The following is a 9,478-nucleotide window of genomic DNA, read 5'->3' on the forward strand; positions in this document are numbered from 1 at the left end:
GTGTTCCTGCTCCGGCGGGGGATTGGGCTGGATGAGCTTTTGAGGTCCCTTCCAACCCCTGACATTCTGGGATTCTGTGAAATAACCCTGCAGCATGCAGCAGGAATGGCGATTGGCGCCCAAGGGGCGGGTGGTTCTTCTGCAGCGCGATACTGAAATTCAGATATTTAACCGCTTGCGAAGGAGACGCGTTTTGAAGGGACTGCAGGCGCTTTTTAGCGGTTCGGGGGGAGCCCGGAGGGGCCGCCCGTGACCCCGCCCGCCGCCGCCAGGGGGCGCAGAGCGAGGGAGCGCTCCCCGCGCCCCACCACGTGACGCGCCACGCCCCCTCCGCCTTTCCTCTCGGCCGGGTCACGTGAGCAGCGGCGGCGCGGGGTCTGCCGGGAAGCGGGAGGAGCCGGCGAAGGGCCGGGCGGACGGAGGCGGGCGGGCCCCAGGGCTGCCCCGGCCGACGCCCTCCGACCTCCCACCTTCCCCCGTCGCCACCCCCGTCCCGTCCCGCGATGGAGCGGCGGGACCCCTGGGGAGCCGCTGTCGCCTCCCTCCCGTGAGCCGTTCCCGCTGCCCCGGGCCTTGTCCCCCGCCGGGGCCGAGCCCGGTCCTGCTCTGCCTGGGCCGGCGGGGACTCGGCCATGGCGCCCCCGCTCCCTCGGACCTCTTCGTCCCCCTCTCCCCGCCCCGCGGGCCGGTGGCGGCACCAGGAAACGGTCCGGGCCCAGCGGAGGTGAGACGGGGCCGGGCGCGGGCCAGGGGCGCCCCCCGGTACCGGCAGCCCCGCTGCGGGGGCGGGCAGGATCCGGTAACGGCCGCCGTCGGAGCCCGCGCTGCCCCCCGTTCTCCGGCTCGTTTCCCGGGGAGTTTTCCCGTCCCCCGCCCCGCCGGGCTGCGGTTCCCAGCGGTTGCGATCGCCCGTTCCGTGGCCCGTCTCTCCCGCCTCGGCCCGCCGTGTTTCCCCGCAGACGGCCCCACACCGACAGCTCCTGCACACCCGGCGGGACCGGCGGTCTGTGCCGGGCACCGCTCCCACACCGGCCTGTCCCGCCGTGCCTGCTCCCGACACAGCAAAACTGGGTGGCCCCCGTTAAAACCGACACTTGGGATGGGTCCTGGTGCTAACGGGGCAGATGCATTCCCCTCTCTTAGCTGTTGGGTGTAATCCTTTCCCAGTAATTGATGTCAGGGCTTTGTTCCTTCCCCTTTGCTCTCCGTGTTTCAGGCCCTGGGCCGCACTGGGGATGGAGCGAGGAGGCTGGGAGCCACTGGGAGCTACTGGGAGCTGTGGTGCTCGTAGGAAATGCCTTCAGGTAGGTGCTGGTGAAGGTCAGGAGAGGGAGACTCCGGGGGTTGTTGACTCCCAGTCACATCATCCGTGTGAGTGACCACATAGTTCTTCTGTAAAGCATCATCCCTCGTGAGGTTTGCGTTACACTTTTTAATCAAAATAAGCATGGCTGTATGGCAATGGTTTTTACCACTCAGGGATCAGTGGATGAGAGCAGTTTAAGTTTTGTATCAATCGTTTAGCTTAAGCAAATGCATGCTAAACAGAATGAATTACCTAGAATTATAAGGTTGTGTGATTTTTTTTAATTTTTTTTTTTAAATATACCCTCTGCTTCGTGTTACTCAGGAAGCTGAATTTGCTGAAATCTTGAACTGTAAAGTTCTACTCATATTTACCAAAACTGCTGCAGATTACACTGAACATTTTTAAAATAAGGTCTAATTTGTACTTTCCTAGGAAGAACAGAATTGACTGTGGAGAAAATAATGACTTCAAGGCTAATGCGAAGACATGAGAGACATCTGCAAAATGGGGTCCGTCTTGCTCTTTGCTGAGAAGAAAAGGATTAGTTCAGACTAAGCAGTCCCTGCAAGGCTATGGACCATAAACAAAGTCTACAGCTAAACAGAACCAAGGCCCATCTGAGACCAGTGGAAAAGATCCAGTGAGAAGCAAGTAGACCCCAGACTCAAGTATTGCTATTGGATTCAATCATGGTCTGTAAAGATATAAAAATCAATGGTTTTCTGTGCTTGATGGGACCTCTGCGCAGGTACCCAGCTTGAGCCAGCCCTTATGCTATTCTACTCCATTAAATTATTTATTTATACAAAATCTTTTGTCTGAAAGTTTGCTTCTTGAACAGATATCAGGCCCCTGGAGAGAAGGTAAGCAACGTTTGGCTTGGCATATTTTCTTCATGCAGTAAATAATAGAATGAACCTGCCACCAAACTCTCTGAAGTTGCACTTTTCTTTGAGTGATCTAAATGTTGTTCTGCGGTAAGCAGAACCCTGAATCACTCCCCTGTGACAAATTAGTGTCGGAAGTGGGGTGGCAGGTGGTATCACTAATTATTTACGGAGACGTGGGGTGATTCCAAGTCCTAAATTCTCAGAGGAATAGGCTTGTGTTAATTGGCATGATTGGAAAGATGTGGAAGAACAGCTAGCGGTGGCCAAGGGTTGTACAAAGGATGGAAAGGGAATTATTTGCAAAATATTAAGTACTTGCCTGGAAGCCGCTTGTCAGGAGAGGAAAACCTTGAATAGACAAAAATGAGATCTGAGGAAATAGAAGGTAGGAAAGCTGCTGAACTGTTATTGTGCTTGAAAACTGAGTAACTGCAGAAATAGTTACATGAAGAAACAGAAGTTAGAGGGAAAAAATGAAATGATATTTCTGCGGGCTCCTCATCCCCCTGATATTCTATAGATTAGGAAACTAATTGGTGTCTCCTGAAGAATGGGATGGAAATATTCGGAGTGAATACTCAGACTCTGATGTTGAGTTTAAATGTGATCTTGCCTTAAAAGGCAGGGAGGTGATGGGAGCACAACCCCCCGCACAAATAATGCGGCAGCGGGAACAAGCCGATGTGGGGAAGCAGATCGCGCATCCTTGTGCTCTGAAAGAGTTAAGGGAATTTTTAGAGATGTCTCAGCAGAAGAGTGGGAAAGGAATACCAGCATGGATTTTGCTAATTTGGCATAGTGGGGCTGCATCTTTTGTGGTTTTTAACAGATGTAAAAGATTTGTTAAGCCCTATAGCCAATGCTAATCAGATACAATGAGGATATGCTCCGCTGCAAAATGTCAGAGGTCCTGACAGGCAATATATTATTGCATCTATGTCATATCGGTGGTTGTGTGCAGCTGTTCTAACAGCATATGCTGAACCTGTTGAATTGGTGGCGTCCCTTGGAAACTGGTGTACAGTGAAGGAGGGTGTTAATTTAGTGCAGCATACAGGGACAGCTTAAGTGTTGATTACGGGGTACGATCCAGACAGGGTAGCGGTGGAGAAGTATTGAAATGCAGCTTTTGAGAGGAGTGCCTGCCTCACTAAAACCTGTGATTATCCCAGTAGCAACAAATGCCACAGGTGATGTAGGCGCTTTGGCAAATACCTTGAGGGAAATTGGTGATCTATTGATTATGACAGTTTCACAAAAAGAAACTGAAGCAGCTGCCAAACTTCTGAAAGTGCGTTTACAGGACCGAGGCTGGACAATTAATCTGACTAAAACACAGTCTGAAATGACTGTTACCCAGACCTTTACAGAGTCCGTCCCTTCTTGGAAAACCAGGTACTAACTGCTGGCTTAAAATCACTGCACCTCCCTGCGCACGAGATGTGTGTGAGATGTGTGACCTGAAAGACCTTGGAGCTTCTGCTTCCCGGCCAAGTGTAGAGCAGGTGTGCTGCGAAGGGGTGAGCGTGGCCCACCTGCCAGCGGCGGGGAGGGACGGGCGGATGTCCTTTGAAATGCCTGCAAAGAATCTCTGCTTTTCTAGTCAGACTCAATACCCTTGTCCCAGCTCTACCCGGTGCATTTTTTTTGTGTTGCTTTGTAGCAGACCTGGCTTTTCCAGACCAGAAATTTTCACACAACTGAATCCTGTGGTTGTTTGAATATATACACTTCAAGCAAGGCTGGGGCTTGTCGAATTCCTTTCCTTAGTTTTCATTGTGCAGGAGCAAATGGTTAATGCGTGTGCTTACTGTGGCCTCTTTTAAAAAGAGTTATTTGTGGAAATAACTCAGACAGCAAATGCTTTTTAATTATATCATTCATAAAAATCTTTGTGTTAAACTTTTTTAGAACAGACTTGTCTGTCTTTTGAAGAAATGTGGTGTTTGTCTCCAGTCAGGAGACAAGTCATTCAGGGCTGTTGGAGAGCGGAGGACCTGCTGCTCGCCCCATTGAGTTTTAAGAAGCTCTTGAGGAAGCGCTGCTTTGCCAACACTTACGGTGAGTGCCGGGGTTCTCTATCCCTCGCCGCACAAAACAGCCTCGAGCCCATCAGCACAGGAAAGGCTGTTGGCTCCGCAGTGACTTGCTGCCCATCTCCTCCCCAGCCTGATGGGAAACTGTACAACTTGTTCCACATCCGAGTGACAAATGCAGCAGTAAGTGTATTGGCACAAGATATTTTCATTTTTTTTCTTTAATGGTTATTCCCACATCCTCCTTCAGTCTTTGCCCTTTGAACCCACTTCAAGTAATTAAAATGATAATTCCAGTGTCTGCTCTTTGGCTGCCTAGTTACTTTGCCCTTGTAAATCCCGTGTAACCCCAAGGCTTTGATCTGCATGCATGTTCTTCCCTTGGATAATGGTCCCAGAACATCTTTGATTAACATATGGGTTTTTTTAGATATTGAGTTTTCTTCAGATTTGAGCAAGCCTTCCATTTATTCAGTTTCTAGTTTTGCCAGGTAAGGGTTTGAACACAAGCCTTGTTACTATGTTTGGGAAATTCAGGTGTGTGCTTGCTTTGTTGGTTTTTTTTTTTTTTTTTTTTTGGTTTTTTTGTTTGTGGGGTTTTTTTGTGCCAGCGGCTCCCGAACAGGATGATTGTGCCTGGGAAGGACCATGTACCTGCGCAGCCTCGCCGATGGCCATCCTTATGGCTTCGGGCCCTCAAACCATCAGAGAATTTTTGCTCCTGCTCAGAAAACTCCTGATCTATGAAATATCACCATCACTAGATGGCACATGTGAGCTGTTCTTGTCTGACGAGCTGAGCACAAGGCAGGCAGTGAGGTTTCCTCTCTCAATATTATTTTTTGTAGTTCTGTGTCTGCCAGCAGGGCACATACAACAGGTCCAAACCCACACTGTCGCCTCATTAAAAAACATCCTGCTATCCAGTGTGGCTCTGCCACCTCTGTTCCTGCACTTTCCATCCCAGGGATGGACCAGGATAGACCTGTTAATTTGTCATCCTTCAAGAGCACAAAATATAAGCCCAAGAAATACCATATAATAAATAAAACAAATGCTTTATCTTTGCAAAGATTGTCTTTTAGTGTATTTTATTAATTCTGTCTTTATATAAATAACTACCTGCAAAAATATCGGCAATCGAAGTCGAAAAAGGCAGAGTAAGGGCAGTGTAAGGGTCTGTGCTGGCAGGGGACGGCGGTGGCTGTCCCACCGCTGGCCCTCAGCAGCCGCTACGCTTTCCCTGGGACTTCTGTCCTCCCTGGTGCCACCACAGGGGTGACATGCATCAGTAATGGCCTGAAGTGGCTGAAACCAAGTGTCCCATGTGCTCCTAAACTGCCTCTGGGCCAGTCTTAACATCTGCTGCTTAATGGGACCTTTGTCACATTCACTAAGAGGAATTATTCTGTTTATTAGGTGCCTTGTTCACAGCTTGGTGTGCCAAGTGTCCAACTCGTGGAGGAATTTCCTTCGCTAAAGCTTTCAATCAAAGTTTAACACCAAAGATCAAAAGAGGCTTTTGGACAGACAGAAATAAAACACTTTGATCCAAAGAGAGTAGAAATTGGTAGCACTAATTGTAATCAGTGAGAGGCCGATGTGTATGTGCATGTGTGTGCAGTCAGTGTTTATTGTAAAATTTTGCCTTGTTCTTTCATAATTTAACTGAATTTCCATGCTGTGACTGATGTTTCTCAGAGCTGAGAAGAAAATTGCCTTGTCCTTCTCTAAGGTGGAGCAGATTAAAGAGCAGAATTCCTTCCAAAAGGGGAAACCCACATTCTTCCAGGATGCTGTGCAAGCTGCTATTACTGTCCTGCTTGCTGGACTTAATCCAGACTGGATGCAGCAAACAAATCTCTGCCGAGCTCTCAAGGCCAGCATCCCCAGAGCCAGGCTGCTCCCAGGCTCGGCAGAAGTGCCAGACGTCGGGTTATGCTTTTGCTTGTGCTCGGGAGATGATTTCTGCTCCAAACCCTGCTGGGATCCATGGAAAGGCTGCCCTGAGCTCAGCTTAGTGCAGTGAAACATCTGAACTATTTTCTCACTTGTGTCTGAGCAAGCAGGTGGAGGTTTTGCTCTGACCTTGCCTCCAACATGGAAGGGAATCCCTCCTCACCTCGTCCACATGGACTTAATTTGCAAAATCTTTTGCACCATAATTTTGCAGCATTTTCACCCTGCACCTGCCTCTATTTTTATAAACGTCAATCCAGAAGTTCTAGAGATTCTTGGCTCGAGTCACCCACTGATCCTCCCCATATGGCTCAGTGGGGTGACCCCAAGGTGACCAGCAATGTTCATCCCCAGTTGTAGACCATATTTCTTTAGGAGAAAATCTTTTTTTTTAGATGTTTCTATAAGTGCAAAGCAGGTTGGAAAGGAGAGCTCCTGGCCAGCACTTTGCCTGAGATCCTTGGCTGGGAAGTGTGAATTATAATGACCCTGAAGAGCCCTTTTCTGTGGAGGCTGGAGCAGATGTGGGGACAGACTCTCAGCAGCATGGCACAGCCTGCTCCTCTGGCAGCGGGATCTGCGTCCTCTGAGGAATCTCCCTTTGCAGCTGAGACATCTTTCATTTTCAAAAAACCACCCAAACAAAACAAACCTCTTTCCCAGAGCCACCCCCTGGCTTCCATTGCAAACAGCAATTTGTCTCGTGCTAACGCAGTCCTCCCCTCCCTGCAAGGGATGGAATTACGAGTGCACTCGATACCCAGCTTTAACCTGATGCCAGGACTTGCTCAAAGGGCTGTGAAAGGTCTTTCCTCTTGCATGCTCCTGACCATGTAATCCTTTCTCTGGAGTTTCTGGTATTACATCCCTACTATTCTTGCTGGTCAGTTGTTGGGCAGTCCTAATATTTTGAGTTTTTTGAAGAGGAAAACCCATGTGTTGTGGCATTGAAACAAGAGCTCTGGCTAATCCTGTGTAATGCCAAGGACGAGTCTAAACCAGCAGTGAGGTGGGAAGGACCTCCTGGCCGCCCTGGTCCTCTCCATGGGTGCTTCGCTTCCCTGCAGTCCTGTGTAGGAAGGAAACTAAAAAATGCAGCTTTCTGGCATGGGCTGTTCTGCCCTGACCCAGAGTCATTGAAAGAAGCAGCTCAAATGGAAAAGCTGTATATAAGATTATATACACCCTTCTGTATGGGTGTATCTGTCTTGCTTAGGACATCCAATAATTTAATGAATGCTATTTATTGCAACAAATAGGAAAAATTATTCTACTGTCCTGGTCCAGTGGCAGTTTCCACCATCTGCTTCAGTGGTAATCACAGTTGCATCCACCCAGCAACAACAGAAACCATTTGTCACAATGCTTAGAGATAGAGAAGCTCTCATTTATATACTCGGTTTTATCTGAAGGAATTTAAAAACCTGTATTCTAAACCTCTGTGTCCTGTTTTCTTGGGTACCGAAGATACAGCTGCATTTAAGACTGGGGATGCACATAACCCAGCCACATTTAGAGTTGTTCTCATGCATTTGGTTTAACTGCACAGAATAAACACTGCAGCTGATGAACAGATGTTCATAGCGGTTTTGGTGTATTTTTTTTTTTTTAAGCAGTCTTACATTTTGTCAGTATTTGCAGGATTATTCAGTCAGACGGCCACAACATGGCTTGGTTAAATAACCAGTTAAATAACGCTGAACCACTCACTCGCCTTTTCTCTTTTTTTGGCAAATATTAATCCAATGTGAACACTTTGCTGCCAAGTCCCTGCTTGCTTCTAGCAGCGTTCTAGTGCTTAAACTTCATTTGTGAAGATGACAAAAAACCAAGCATCCTTTTAGCTCCAGCAGTTCTTGTTTGCCAAGGTGAATTTTCCTTGAACAATTTGCGCGGCTGTGAAACCTCCTGCTGAGCCAATGGCTGCGGTCAGCTGTGAGCCCTGGCAGCTTCTTCCTTCCCCGAATCTCTTGTCCATCCCTGCAGCTGCCTGGCAAATGCACCGAGGATGAGCCACGATTGCATTTTCGATATCTGGCTCATCCCTTGCATGAGGGCTGGTTTCTCTTGAACCGGTTGTCAATGGATATTGATATCCATCAATATTGGATATCTTCATTTTCTGACCACATTCTTGCCTGGGGACACCCAGCACAGAAGTGTCAGCTGCGCTCGGTGGTCAGAAAAATCTCTCACCCAGAGGCCAGCTTCTGCCACCCCCACCGTGTCTACTTGATGTGATGAAGAGGGTTCTTCCAGTTCTGTTCAGCAGAGTCTGCTCCTGAACAAGTAAAAGAAGTGTTATACACTATTGCTAGTAGTCATGTTTGCAGCTCTGTAAGCACAGTGTGAAAGACTTATCTGCCAAATTAGTACCAATGCTTCCTGAATTTAAATAGCCTACAAACAATGTTTTGCTTGGTGTGTATTTATCACCTATTTATCTTACATACCATATCTTCACTGCTTCTTTAATGTTGCTTTCAAGACAAGATAATCATGTATATTTAGAAAATACTGTGACTACCACAAACTTTGGTGTTGATTTTCCCTTTTCCTGAGAAGGCTGCTGCATCCTTTGACATCTGCAGAAATAAAAAGTACGCTAGGAGGGCAGGACTTTGGCTTTCCTCTTTTATTCTCCAAAGCTCTCTTCGATACCTGCAGTCACAGCTGCTTTCAGTGGTGCCACGCTTGATGCCTCTGTGTCACTCACCGCTTCCCCATGGTTACTGACATTGTCCATGCTCCGTCCTCAAAGAGGCAACTGCTCCAGACAGCCTCACCCAACATATTAAACTTCCAACTCTCCCCAAACAATCTGAGTTGTAAAAGCCACATCTGTTTTGCTGAATCCAAGGGTGAGGGTGCATATAAGGTCTTTTCCAACCAAAAAAATTCTGTGATTCCATATTACCTTCCCCTCTCCCCTGCCCGGGTCACTGCTTGTTTGGCTCTGCAGTGTGAAGATGAGGTTACTGAGACCACAGGAGTTTGTGCTCTTGTGAACAGCTCTGTTTGAAGCAGATCACCGGTCCAGGACAGGCGCGAGATAGAGTGTTGAAACCTTTGCAACTTTTGTTCGGAGCAAAAAAGAAAAACATACGGTGATGGAGAGGCTCTCGGCTTTGATCGTTGCTGGTTAAGGGAAATAAAAATATAACCCAAAGGGAGTGAGCGAGGGTTGTAATAACGTCAGGTCGATCTCTGTTATTTCTACCAGATCAAAAGGAGCTGGAAGAGTTTAGCTTTTATTACGTTCCCCTTTTGTTTTCTGCTTTTTG

At 48.0% G+C, this 9,478-nt stretch overlaps 1 long non-coding RNA gene across 1 annotated transcript; it reads left to right on the forward strand.

The window, feature by feature from the left end:
- The first annotated feature begins 360 nt into the window (after positions 1–360).
- Positions 361–2,090, forward strand: LOC135994026 (uncharacterized). Its single transcript, XR_010606948.1, has 3 exons — positions 361–724; positions 1,217–1,304; positions 1,742–2,090. It is a non-coding gene; the product is annotated as an uncharacterized LOC135994026 (long non-coding RNA).
- Positions 2,091–9,478: the final 7,388 nt, after the last annotated feature.

Source organism: Caloenas nicobarica, chromosome 13, assembly GCF_036013445.1.
Source record: "Caloenas nicobarica isolate bCalNic1 chromosome 13, bCalNic1.hap1, whole genome shotgun sequence".
Classification (NCBI taxonomy): Eukaryota; Metazoa; Chordata; class Aves; order Columbiformes; family Columbidae; genus Caloenas; species Caloenas nicobarica.